Source organism: Mauremys reevesii, linkage group 23 (genome assembly GCF_016161935.1).
Source record: "Mauremys reevesii isolate NIE-2019 linkage group 23, ASM1616193v1, whole genome shotgun sequence".
NCBI classification, from domain to species: domain Eukaryota; kingdom Metazoa; phylum Chordata; order Testudines; family Geoemydidae; genus Mauremys; species Mauremys reevesii.
Window position 1 is genome coordinate 2,013,993 of NC_052645.1, and position 13,859 is coordinate 2,027,851.

General features: G+C 53.6%; 3 non-coding genes across 3 annotated transcripts; all 3 read right to left on the reverse strand.

The window, feature by feature from the left end:
- Positions 1-8,631: 8,631 nt before the first annotated feature.
- TRNAK-CUU lies at positions 8,632-8,704 on the reverse strand. Its single transcript has one exon. It is a non-coding gene; the product is annotated as a tRNA-Lys (tRNA).
- A 2,404-nt stretch (positions 8,705-11,108) lies between these two features.
- TRNAS-UGA lies at positions 11,109-11,190 on the reverse strand. The gene has a single exon. It is a non-coding gene; the product is annotated as a tRNA-Ser (tRNA).
- Positions 11,191-12,510: 1,320 nt separating this feature from the next.
- Positions 12,511-12,582, reverse strand: TRNAQ-CUG. Its single transcript has one exon. It is a non-coding gene; the product is annotated as a tRNA-Gln (tRNA).
- Positions 12,583-13,859: the final 1,277 nt, after the last annotated feature.

The window sequence follows — 13,859 nt, forward strand, 5'->3', positions numbered from 1 at the left end:
CACTGTCTTTCGGCTTCTGTAGTGATTTACCCCTCCCCCCAATGCATGGCTAATACCATGCTAGCTCCCTGCTAATCAACACCCTTCCCACCCCCCACCCCCACTGCGTGGCTGGTAGCTTGGGGAAGATCCCCGCTGACCAAACACGAAAAAGATCATCGCATTTAACTCCTCCCCTCCCCCCGCTTGGCTAAGTGCAGGAAAGTTTTTTTTTTAAGCTGCTGCAGTCCACGAACCCAGTAGGAAAATGGCCATCCCCCTTACTTAAATTCCTGATTTTTAACCAGGTTATCCTGAACGATATCACTTTGCTGAGGATCACACAGCGAGATAAAGAACGGATGCTTCTTGAATGCCAGCAGTCACCGGGACCATACGCTGCTATGCTTTGCCATGCAGTGATACCTGATTACTTGCTACATGCATGGCGTGGTAAAGTTTCCTACCATGGTGGGCGGAACAAGGCTGCCTTGCCCAGAAACCTTCTGCAAAGGCTTCTGGAGTACCTCCAGGAGCGCTTCATCGAGATGTCCCTGGAGGATTTCCTCTCAATCCCCAGACATGTTAACAAACTTTTCTAAGTAACTATACTGTCTGCGAATGCGTCCCAAGTCCTCAGGGCAAATCAATCATTAAAAAACGCTTGCTTAAAAAACAATGTTTGCTATTTGCAAAGGTTCACTCACCAGAGGTCCCTTCCATGGCGTCATTGTCTGGGATAGTTGCTTGGGAGGGCTGGGAGGAGGGTAATTCCGTCAGGGTGAGAAAAAGCTCCTGGCTGCTGGGGCTCATGGAGTGCTGTGTGCTCTCTGCTAGGTCGTCCTCCTCTTCTTCATCTTCATCTTCCCCGTCCGCAAAGTCCTCAGACATGGCAGAGATTACGACCCCCACCTCAGAATCCACGGTCAGGGGTGGGGTACTTGTGGCGCAGCCCCCTAAAATTGCATGCAGCTCAGCATAGAAGCGGCATGTTTTTCGACCTGCCCCGGACCTACCGTTTGCTTCTTTGGTTTTCTGGTAGGCTTGTCTGAGCTCCTTAACTTTCACTCTGCACTGCAGTGAGTCCCTGCTGTGGCCTTTATCCGTCATAGCCTTAGAAATTCTTTCAAATACTTTTTCATTTCGTCTTTTGGAACGCAGTTCTGTTAGCACTGAATCCTCTCCCCATATAGCGATCAGATCCAGTACCTCCCGTGCAGTCCATGCTGGGGCTCTTTTCGATTCTCAGGAGACTGCATTGTTACCTGTGCAGATGAGCTGTGCGTGGTCACCTGTGCTGATGAGCTCTCCACGCTGGGGAAGCAGGAAATGAATTTCAAAAGTTCGTGGGGCTTTTCCTGTCTACCTGGCCAGTGCATCAGAGTTCAGAGTGCTGTCCAGAGCAGTCACAGTGGTGCACTGTGGGATACCGCCCGGAGGCCAATACCGTTGATTTGTGGCCACACTAACCCTATTCCGATATGTTAATCCCGATATTAGCGCTACTCCTCTCGTCGGGGAGGAGTACAGAAACCGATTTAAAGAGCCATTAAAATTGATATAAGGTGCCTCCTAGTGTGGACGGGTGTGGCGTTAAATCGGTTTTATGCTCCTAAAACCGGTTTAAACGCCTAGTGTAGACCAGGCTTTAGAGACGCCGAGGACTGGAACTGATTTCAGCTGCTGGACAGCTCTGCTAGGTCTTTATTCGTTTGCACAGGAAAATGCTGAGAGTTTAAATTCATTTCAACCCCGCCACTCCCTGCCTTCAGCAAACTCCTGAACATACTGGAGATGGGTCTGGAAATCGATTTTCATTTGAAAAAGCTTTTTAAGGGAATCACTTGGATTGGAACTAGGAACCCATTATGCTGTAGGGAAACATTCACCCACTGAGCTATACTCTCAACAAAGAGTGTCATGTATAGCCCAGAGCAGGAACAGTTTTTAATGTGGGGGTTAGTAAACTTTATCTCTGTACAAACACCACAGCTTACAAACTCCCCACCCCCGCTCTGTGTCACCAGAGCACAACTACAACTCTCCTTGGGGCACACACAGCTCCCCAGCTCCCTGCCCGTCAGTCTCTCCAGCATTGCTCCAATCCCTTAAAGCAGGGTCTCAACCTCCATTTACCTTAGGGCCAGGGCCAGTCCTCCAGTCCTCCCAGTGGGCCAATAATGTCACTCATACTGCCCAGAACCCATCCCCCAAAACTCCGCCCCTCACCTGCCTAAAGCTCTGGGAGGGAGTTGGGGGGGGGGGTGGTGGTCTTGGGTGCCGGCCCTGGGCTGGGGATGGGGGTGCTGGAGGGGTGCAGGCTCTGGGGGGAGTTTGGGTGGGGGAGGGGTTCTGGGGTGCAGGCTCTGGGGGGAGTTTGGGTGCAGAAGGGGTGAGAGGCTGGTCTCTGGGAGGGAGTGTGGGTGGGGGAGGGGTTCTGGGGGCAGGCTCTGGGGAGTTTGGGTGCAGAAGGGGTGAGAGGCTGGTCTCTGGGAGGGAGTTTGGGTGGGGGAGGGGTTCTGGGGTGCAGGCTCTGGGATGGAGTTTGCAGCGCTGTAACATGGGCGAGATGAGTGAGGCACTTGCCTCGGGCGTGCAAAGTGGAGGGGCACAGCTCTACCACGATCAGCGGTGCTTCGGCGGCAGCTCTACCGCTGCCACTTCTTCGGCAGCAATTCGGCAGTGGGTCTTTCTCTCCAAGAGGGACTCAGGGACCCGCTGCCAAATTGCCACCGAAGGATGAATGAAGCGGCGGTGGCAATTCAGTGGCAGGTCCTTCCCTCCAACAGGAACTCAGGGACCTGCCGCCAAAGAGCCTGGAGCCGGCCCTTGCCTTGGGCACAAAAATTCCTTGTACGGCTCTGGGAGTTTGGGTGCTGAGTGCAGGCTCTGGGCTGGGGCAGGGGGTAGGGGTAACAGGAGGAGGGGTGGGGGTGCAGGCTCTGGGAGGGAGATTGGGGCAGGCGGGAGGGGGTGTGTGGAGGGAGAGGGCACAGGCTCTGGGAGGGAGATTGGGGCAGGCGTGTGTGGACCGGGGTGCAGGCTCTGGGAGAGGGTCAGGAGTGTGGCACTTCCCTGGGGCTCCAAGGTGGGGCAGGCTGGGGGGCCTCCATGTGCTGCTGCCCCCAGGCATCACCCCCACAGTGTCCCATTGGCTGCAGGGGCTCGGGACAGGGGCAGTGCGCGGAGGCACAGCCCCACCCTGCCCTGCCATGGGGAGGGCCGGCAGCCACTGGAGCGAGCCGGCAGACGCTGCCCCGCTCCGCTGCACTGACGGGGCCCCTGGGCGGGGGGGGGAAAGCGCCTGGGGGCAGCAGGTGGGGCCAAGAGAGTGACCTGGTCCCAAAACTGCTGGAGCCGCACGGGCGAGACCTGGGAACCAGGACTGCCAGCCAGACAAACACCTTTAAGAGGAGGCGTCCCTCTCCCTGTCAAAAACTGATCTTCCTCCTTCAGTTCAGTGACAGCCTGAATTGTTCCTTATCCCGGCAGAGCCAGAGGACTGAAAGCAGCAACATCAAACCCCTGTGTAGCTCGCAGGAATGGACATAAACACTCCCTGGTGTCTGAGGAGATGTTCAGCTTTGCCCTTGGTCAACTACAAGGCCAAAGGGAAAGGAGGTGGCACCAAAGGGAAAGGAAAGTGAAACACGACACATCATAGTTATGCCCATGGTGGCTGCAAAATCTTTTTATGTACTTCCTCTTATCAGCAGTGTATTGTTTTCTCTGGAGTCTAGACCTTGACTATACCTTGGCCAAGAAATTTGTACCTTGATAAAATAATGACTGCCCCTGTGAAGACAATGGACTTGACACCCACTGGGGTGTCCCTACACAGGTACAAGTACTAACAACAGTGGCTGCCTTTTAGCCATAGATTTTAATCAGGGCAATAAATACAAACCCCGGTTAAATCATTTCTCAGCCCGAGTCCTTCTCCCACATTCCCTAGAGCATTGGGCCACCATGTGGATGTTTCATTTCCTGCCTCAATTTCACACAGAGACACAATTTCCTTTGCACAGATCCATGAACAGCAAAATCTTCCTGTGTCTCTGGTCTGAGCCAGGGCATTTGATTTCAGTGAACCCTTCACTCCTGCACTGGCGATAGTCAGACAGCGGGATCATGGCACCTGCATCCCTGCCAGGGAGATATTGGCTCGGCTCTTTCTTTCTGCTGCTGTTGTTAGTCCATGAAACATCAAGGGTGGAATGCAAGGCTGAGTTCATGCACCAGCCCCCTGAAAAAATTTCAGTGCCCCAGAGAAATCCTGCCCCCAGCTATTGGAATGATGTGCTGGAGATTTGACTAGGAAAGGGACTGTCTGAATTGTCAGAGTGGGGAATGAACAACAATCTTCAGCAATGTCGTTCACACAAACACACTCTCATCCTGCTCCAGCTGGAAGGGAAATGGGCAGGAATTCTCACTGTTCACCCAAGGACACAAGTACACTAATGCACAGCCGTGAGTGTGCTGGGGAAGCTGGTCTGAGCAATTTGAAGTGACAATTCAGTGAGAACAGAATCATCATGTAATGACACAGCTCTATATCAAGTAGTTGTGGCCAAGTCATTAAGGGAATGGGTTAGGCATCTATTGGAGTCACCCTGCACAAGTTCAAATCCTGCCAACTATGCAGGCACTACACTGTTGTTATTATTACTCTAGTCTTAGTGCCTGAGCATCCAGAGTGCAAAGTGGAGCCAGATCTACTTTCACTCTGTCTACACTTAAAAGGCTGCTGTGGCACCTGCTATAGCACTTTGGAGTAGACAGTGACTGGAGGTGTTTTCCCATCCCTGTAAGAGCTCCATGGGCAGAACAATTCTTCCTTTTATTTAGCACTATCTAACCAGGGCTTAGGTCACCTTAACTATATGGGTTGGGGGGGTCACACCCTGAGAGACGTCGCTCTGTCAGTTCAGTGCCCAGTGTACACCAGCCCTTAGATCCCTCTTGGTATTTCAATGCAGGCACTGACCTGTGAGAGGAAAACATCAGCTCACAAACACAGAGACTGAATTCCTCACATTTAATTTCGCTGCACTTTCCAGAAAGTCACAAAATTCAATTCATTCTTGCTAGGCCAGAGAAAAAATAAGGGGTCATTCAGTCCTTTGTAGAGAGCTTCAGTTTGTAGCAAAGTCCATCCAGAGGTATGAAGCAGGACTGAAGACAAGATGGAGGCGAGGCATCAGCCTTTTATAGTCTCTTGCCATGTAGTCTTTGTCCCAAGGACACTCTATACAGCACCTGGCATAGAAAAACCTTAAAGTTCTGTCCATAGGCAGGTCCCTGCAGACCTTGCTGAGTCACAAGGCATATCTGCCTTCTCTCAATGGGTCGATTGTACAGCTGATGGTCCTTAATGAGCCATCAAACAGGCTAGACAGAACTGACACCAACTTGTCTGGGGTGTTCCCTGGAAGCAGAGCACAAGTTTGAAATATGGGCAGCATAGAGCCAATATTCATAACATCAACTACAAAAATGATACACATCTAGAGATAGCATCATTATAATCAGCCAATCAGAACCTCTCCATAGACCCCTTACACAACAACCTTTCTACCATATTGGCTGCAAATATAGAACAGTGGTCGCAACAATGATCTATACAGTTATAGATTATGTCAATAACGTCACAGGAAGTGACACGGCATCAGTGAGACTGATACTGTAATGCTGCCTCCAGTTTTGGTGTCCTCATTTGAAAAATATGTTGTGAAATTGGAGCTGGGGCAGCAAAGAGCCACCAAATGTTCTGAGGGCTGGAGAAAAATGCCTTCTAGTGAGCTATTGAATGAGCTCAACCTGTTTAGCTTATCAAAAGAAGATTGAAAGGTGACTTCATGGAAGTGTTGAAGTGCCTTAATGGAGAGAAAATATTGGGTATTAAAGGGCTCTTTAATCGAGCAGAGAAAGGCATAACAAGACCCAATGGCTGGAAGGTGAAAAGAGACAAATTCATATTACAACTAAGGCACAAATATTCAACGGAGAGGATGATTCACCACAGGAACAAGCTACCAAGGAAAGTGGTGGATTCTCCATCTCTTGATGTCAATCAATGAAGACTAGATGCCTTTCTGGAATGTGTTGCCCCCAAAAGTAGCTCTTGTGTCATACAGGAGGCCTGTGATATGCAGGGGGTCAGATTAGATGCTCTAATGGTCTCTTCTGGCCATAAAGTCGACTAATTTCTGAAAAACTTGAGTGTAGCATTGGGAGCAGCATCTGATGTTTTCCTGTCTAGCCGGCTTGCTGCCTAGAACGAACGCTCCTTGAGTGGGGTGATCCACAGGGAGTAGCTCAAACCTCCAAAGTGCCTGGCCAGGGGCAGGACATTAGCACAGCAAGGGAGGGGTGTGGCAGTGACATCACAAAGTCCTTTTGCAGGACCTCAGACTATTGGTCAAAGATGGTGGGGAGGTGGTGACCTCACAGAGAGATGCTGACATCAGCCAGGCAGGACAGGGGCGAGGGGCCAGGGAAACCTCAGAGACCCCTGTGGCTTTGCTTCAGCAAGTCTCCTTCTCCAGGTCTCTCTTTGAGGACTGAGAGAGAATTCGGGTTCACGGACGTGAGCGCCAGGAGGAACCTCTTTCGAGTTTTCTCCTTCCCTTTCAGTGATTTTACAAGAAAACAGCCGACCTTGTTTAGAAGGTAAGAGCCTCCTCGAGGGAAGGGGTGTCATGGTGGCGTCACAGTTCGGATGCCGGTGCCCCCCCCAATGTATGGAAGTTCCTGCCACCCTGCTCTGTGTTCACAGGGCGGGAGAGAGCAGCATCCATGGCAGTGATTTGCTCCTGGCTGCCGCAGCAGAGCAGCAGGCTCAGCTGTGAGAACTTCCCGGAGCTATGAAAGGGGAGGGGCCATGGCTCTGTAGCAGGAATGCAGGGCAGGCGAGTTCACGGCAGGCATTGTGGGATACTGGAGGAGGCCAGTTATGGTGATATAATGAACAGCAGCGTCTACTCTGTCACTTTAAGTTTGCTGCAAAAAGCTCTAGACCTCTCATCAAAGTCAATTTATTTTGTCAGCAAAACAGGGCAGTTTTGTCACCAGACGTGGCATTGCAGTGTGTGCACCAGCCACAAGCTGCTGACTGAGGGAGCTTAGTGTGTTTTTCACACACCTGAGCAATATAATTCTGCTGAAACAACTTTGTAGTGCAGACCTGGCCAAAGATTGACTCACACACAGCTTGCAAGGAAAACGTCACCTGCTCCTCTGCTTTGCAGAATCCAAACACAAGCAAAGCTTGTCAGGTCCCGGTAGAGATGGCAGGGAGTCAGGTGTGGGCAGGGCCAGCTCTGGCTTTTTTGCCGCCCCAAGCAAAAAAACAGCGGGGAAAAAACGGCACGGCTGGAGCGGCAAAGCAGGGGTGTGGGGAGGCGGATACGGCGCAGCTGGAGCGGCAAAGTTGGGGGGGACAACACAAAAATGGGGGGGGCTGGAGCAACAAAGCAGGGGGGTGGGGGAAAAACAACAGCGCGGCCGGCAAAGCAGGGGAAAAACAAAACAAAAAACCCTCCATGGCGGCCAGAGCCAGTGGAGTCCCTGTGCTGCACAGTGCGCTCCCGGTCTAGCGGGGGGGAAGGGGAGGGAGTGGGGGGAGAGAGAAGGGGGGCAGCCAGCGCTTCAGCGGGACACTCACCACGTGGCCCCGACCGCCACACTGCCTGGTACCCTCACTCCTTCTCTAGATTAGCCAGTCCTAATATACTGTAACATGGTTATATTCCACCTCCTTCACTGGTTACACCCAACAAAATTAATTATACAGCAGACAGAAACAATCACAGACCCAGACAGAGACCATGCAAATAAACATACAAAACAATACAGAAGGGAGGATTTCACAACTACATCTATACAGACATAAGGGTTTTCCAGCTGTGTCTATTGATAAGTGAGTTCTTGCCAGACAGGATGCTACCAAACTAAGTTTCCCTTTCTCTGGAGGTGATGGAATATCAGGACAGGATTGTATTCCTAACAGCCCAATCGCACCTTATTTCAATGTGACTAGTTGGGAATGTGTGAATGTGACCATACACTTCCCAGCTTATGTCTGCCTTTGCTGCTCAGCCGAAGAACCAGGCCTCAGACTGTCACAGTAAGAGAAGGCCATTACACAGACAGACAGTGATTTTTTATTCTCTCTTTTATATCTTTATAACTAGCTAAGTGATAAAAATACACCTAAATTCTTAAAGTACAGGCCTCTGCAGACAGGCCTGAATCTCTGTATCCTAACAGTCCTTGAGGTCAGGCAGCCTCTGGGTAAGGGGGTGGGGACTCAGATCCTTCCACAGGCCAATTCCACCAGGGTCATGTATAAACCAGGGAAGTTTGCCACAATAGCCAGACCAGATGCCCCCTTTACACTTGTGCTCTGTTCTCATTGCTTCTCTGTCTCCCTTCCCCTCATCTCTGCTGCTCCCCCTCTGGGCTTTCTCAGCACCTGGCCCCACAGCGCTTCCTGGCAGCAAGAGACTGCGCTATCTGCACCTGCAGCCTCTCTCCTGCTTGCTAAGGAAAGGAACCTTTCCAGGAAATGGCCACAGCTTCTGGGAATCCCTGTGTGGCTGTGAACAGAGTTTGGCTCCTGGCACACAAGGCAACTTAAAAGCTGAGCGCCCAGTCAGGGGCTTGAACCCTGGACCCTCAGATTAAGAGCCTAATGCTCTACCACCTGAGCTACCTGGGCTTGTTAGGAAAGAGCTTCACCATTCACCACAACAGTGATTATCCCAGTGTTCAGGCAAGAGTGAGCACGCAGGCAAAAGAGAGGCAAAAAAAGTCCCAGGAACCCCTCCTCTTTTTCTGCACAGCCACTGCCTGTCAGCAGGATTCCTCCTCCTCCTCAGGGAGACTAAATCTCTGTGCCTAGACAGCCGGTCCATCCGCTGCACCTCAATCCCCAATGCCCGAGCCTTCCTGCCAAAGCCCTGCACCTGGCCCCATACAGTTAAGTCTCACGTGTCGCTGGGAACTTAACTTCTTGTGCCCAGAGAGTCTCGGCCCCCTCAGCAGATGACCTGAGAAACACAGTGTCCGGCTTTTCCAAAGAAGTGTTTAGACCCCCTCATCATGTGGCCTAAAGGATAAGGCATCTCCCTGTGGATCGGATGATTCAGGATTTGAGTCCCCTCGTGGTTGTGCTCACTTTGTGCTGCAAGTCCTGCTCCCTTCAGGGCTGGAACCTCTTCTTGGCCGCTCAGGCCAATGCTCCGGCTTCAGCTAGAGCCCCGGGAAGGAGTTGGGGGCTGGGTGTCACAGAGGCTGGGGCATGAGCCCCAGGTGCTTCCAGTCTCGCCTTTGCCCTTCCTGACTTGCCAAAGAAAATGGGCGGCTCCACTGCCAAAGTCAGCACCATGAGTGGGAACGGTCAGAGGCCCCACCAGGGGGGCTGGCCCTGCTTTCCTACCCTCTTCTGATGTTGGCCACAGAGCATCAGCAGCCGCCCTGCATGCTGGTCTGTGGGTGGCCTTCAGCACAGCAGGGAGCAGGCTGGCCCTGTGGCTGTCTGCTGGCCACACATAGGCATGGTCCTCTCCTCTTCTTGCCCTGGCCTCTGTGGCTTTTAAGCCTTCCCTTGGAGCTGTCAGCACCAGCCGCCTCTGCTCCAGGTGCCCAGAGGAGGAGAGGTGCTGGGCTTCCGCCTGCCCAGCCCTGACTATGAAGCCTGGCCCTGGCCCTGCTTCTTTCAAGCGCCAGGTGGGCAAGAGGGAAAGCACAGTGGCAAGTGCCAGACTTGTGGGCACCAGGTGAAGCCGTGAGAATCCCAACCCTCAGGTGTCAGTTCTAGAGCCCTGACCCATCCAGCAGGAGGGGGAAAAATGGCGCTTGCTGGCTTGTCCTAATTGGCTCAAACTTGACAGTGGTGGGGGATGGAAGCATAAAGGCTTCATCCTCCAAGCGACCCTGCCTGGTGTCCATCTGTATCTATTACCTCTTAACACAGGATTGTAAAAAATAGAGTGAGGGAATTTAAGCATCATTTATTTTGCAGCTTCATTTACTGTGCTAACAATGTAGCATCCTGACACCGATACTTCTCCCCATGTGCCCTGTGGGTTGGATTCATTTTAGTGGGATGTGGGACATGTGCAGGATAATTTAAACTCTTAATTTCCTTATGGTTTCCCTGCAATATACTTCTCTGCTGGTGCGATTTCTGACCATTGCATGTCTATTGTATTTATTACAATAGCACAAGTAAGTCACACAAGTGACATAGTCTAGGGGCTTGGCTACACTTTCAAGTTAGAGCCCATTAAAGCAGCCCCAGGGGTCCTAACTCCTGAGGTGTCCACACTCGCAAGGCACATGGAGCACCTGGGCTCTGCAGCTGGAGCGCTCCTGGTAATCCACCTCCATGAGAAGCATAAAGCTCGCTGAGTCCTGCTGAAACACCCGGGCATCAGTGTGAGTACGGATCTCCCTCAGCCTCCCCCGCAATGCTGGTCAGTTGTATTGTCACTGTGATAGTCGGTGCTTCCCTTCAGGGCCGGCCCTAGAGGGGTGCAGGGCCCAGGGCAAATCCTCCCTTTTCTGCCCTGTCCCCACTCCACCCCTTCCCCCAAGCTCCCACCCCTGTCCCCTCTATTCCCATCCTGCACCTTCCTGCCCCATTCCTCTCCCTCCCCAACCTCTTACTGTCCCTTCTCCTCCCCCTCCCCGCCCAGCGCCTCCTGCACCCCACTGAACAGCTGATCACTGGCAAGTGGGAGGCGCTGAAGGGGAAGAGGAGGAGCTTGTCAGCAAGGCCTGTAGTGGGGGGGGGGAGCTGGTTACCAGTGGGCGCTGAGCACCTATTTTTGCTCTGTTGGTTCTGCAGCCCCGTAGCTCCCATGGAGTCGCTGACTTGGCTCCTTTCACACTCTAGAGAGAGGAGCAGAACCAGGGCTATGGCTGATCTATGGGGCACCAGGTGAGTGGCAGAGGCTTCAGGCGCTGAGAGTTTGCCTGACCCCTCAGGGACACAGGGTGAGGGGGTGTCCCAGGGATCTCTATGAAAGGAGCAGAACAGGTGGGGAGAGAATTGAGAGTGTCTCAGGGGGTTGTACAGAGGTGTTGCCCGGGTGAGAGACTGGCTAAAACACAGGCCTCGCTGTGCGCAGGATTTGAACCTGCGCAGGGGAACCCTATTGGATTTCAACTCCAACGCCTTAACCACTCGGCCATCACAGCTGTGAGCACAAAACTGCCCCAATGCCAGAGAAACTGGTAAAGAATCACAATGCCCAGGCGTGAAGTTATCTAACTACAGAATTTCCACCGCAAACCTGGCTCCCAAAGCACAGGGGGGATTGGGGGTTTGTTCTCTTTGCTTAGCCATGTGCAGTCGCAGAGAGAGCGTGTTTAAAAGTCTCCCGTCCCACAGAGCGGGAAGGGGAAATGATTCTCAACTTGAAGCCTGACGTAGGGTGACCAGACGTCTTGATTTTATCGGGACTGTCCCAATATTTGCTCTCCCTCCGACACACATTCTAACCACTGGCCCCCACACCCCTCCCAGGGCTGGAGATAGAACCCAGGAATTCTGACCACCAACCCCCCTCCCCTGCTCTGACCACCAGACCCCACACTCCCCTTTTAGATTTTAGGCTCACTGCCTCTTCTATCCATGCACCCCACCTGTCCATCCCTTTGCTGCAGCTTTTTAGGGTGTCACCCCTGCTCTGCACTCCCCCAGTGCAGCCCAAGGCTTTTCCTCCCCCCAACCACACATCCTCTCCCCACACTGAGTGGATTAAGCACTTCTTCAGTGGGGGTTTGGCAAGGCAGGGACAGGGGCGGCTCTAGGCATTTTGCCGCCCCAAGCATAGCAGGCAGGCTGCCTTCGACCGCTTGCCAAGTCGCAGGACCAGCGGACCCTCTGCAGGCAAGCCGCAGAAGGCAACTCTGCCTGCTGCCCTTGCAGCGACCAGCAGAGTGCCCCCAGTGGCTTTCCGCCCCAAGCACGCGCTTGGCGTGCTGGGGCCTGGAGCCGCCCCTGGGCAGGGAGCAGGCTGGCTGGGTGTCTTTGTGGCTGTCTGCTGGCCACACATAGGCATGGTTCTCCCCTCCTCTGGCCCTGCCCTCATTTGCTCTGTAGCTTTTAAGCCTTCCCTTGGAGCTGTCAGCACCAGCCACCTCTGCTCCAGGTGCCCAGAGGAGGAGAAGTGTGTTGGGCTCCAGCCTGGGACTCTGCCTCCCTCCTGCCTTTCCCTGACTATGAAACCTGGCCCTGGCCCTCCTTCCTTTAAATGCCATGTGGGCAAGAGGTAACGTGTCGCTGCAAGTGAAATGGCCAAACTTGTGGGCCTCATGTGAAGCAGCAAGAACCCCAACCACCTGGTCAAACCACAGGCGTCAGGGTAACACGTTCTAGATCCCCAACCCATTGTGGCCATCACAACCCAAGACCTGGCTCCAGTGGGTGAGTCACCCAGCTGGAGTGGGGAGATTGGCTCTTGCACAGCTGGAGACAGGAAAGTTGAGTACTGGGAGCTCCAGGGCTTCACCACAAGGTCCCACTGAGATTTGAACTCAGATTGCAGGATTCAGAGTCCTGAGTGCTGCCCCTTACACCATGGGACCAGCTCATAGTTCCTTCTCTGCACATCAGTGACCCTCACGGGTCTGGCTTGTGTAAGGGACTGTTGGCCCCTTACTAAAACTTAGTGTGTGTGTGTGTGGGGGGGGGAGGTTTGGTTGGCTAGTTCCCAGCACCAATAGAAGGGGGAAGGGCCAATGGGAAATCAGGACCCTGAGACTGACAGTCCCCAGGGGCAATGGGGAGAGGCCAAAGCTCCAAGTTAGCCGCACTGACAGGCCAGGCAGTGTAATGAGGGAGTCACCAGGCCAGGGGGTCCCATCCTCCGTGGGAGCTGGAACTGCCCGGGCCAGAGTGGGGCAGAGCTAAGGAGAGAGCAGGAGCCCGAGAAGAGCCGGGGAGCAGAGCTGCACCAGCCGGGGAGAACCAGAGCAGATCTGTGCTGGGAGCCGAGCCGAGCCACAGCAGCACGAGCCATAGAAGCTGCCCAGGGAGCAGATCTGTGCTGGGAGAAGAGCTGCAGCAAGCGGAGCCAGAGGAGCAGCCCAGGGAGCTGGAGGCAGAGCCGCAGCAGCACTGGGGCTGGAGGTCGGTGCAGTGAGCAGCGTGGGAGAGCGAGGGGGACCCTGGGCAGAGGCCCAGTGCAAGGAGATGCCACCCGTCAAGAGACCTTGCAGGCCAGACTTTTCGGGGTGGGGGGATCATATCCCCTACATGGGGGCTGACACTGGGAGCAAGGGGCCTGTCACCTAGAGCACATGGCCACTGCCAGAGCAAGTGTCCAGCCCGTGGTGTCCCTGCAGCACAGCCAGGGCCTGGGGAGGAGGCCTGGGACATGTGAGGGAGAGACTGTGACCTGCCCTGACCCTCCAGAGACGCTGGTTGTGATCTCCCTGCACCACAGAACAGGGTGACGTGTTTTCCTTTCCCATCTTTCCTTATGTTTTACATTGATTGCTGGGTAGTAAATGGTGTTTGCTTGAAGCACATGCAGTGAGGAGTGGGTCAGGGAAGTGCCCAGAGTGGAGACACTGTAGCCCCCGTTCAAGTGATCATGACAAGATTGGGGGTCATCAAACCCCCCAGGATTCCTGGGCCCAGCCTTGTTGGGGTTACGAGGTCTCTGCCACACAGGAGAGTAGAAAGAGCGTCCTTGGGGTCAGGCAGCCTCTGGGTAAGGGGGTGGGGACTCAGATCCTTTCTCTGGCCAATTGCACCAGGGTAGTGTATAAACCAGGGAAGTTCCCCACAATAGCCAGACGTGAACCCCCTGTACACTTGTGCTCTGCCCTCATTGCTTCTCTGTCTCTCTTCCCCTCAT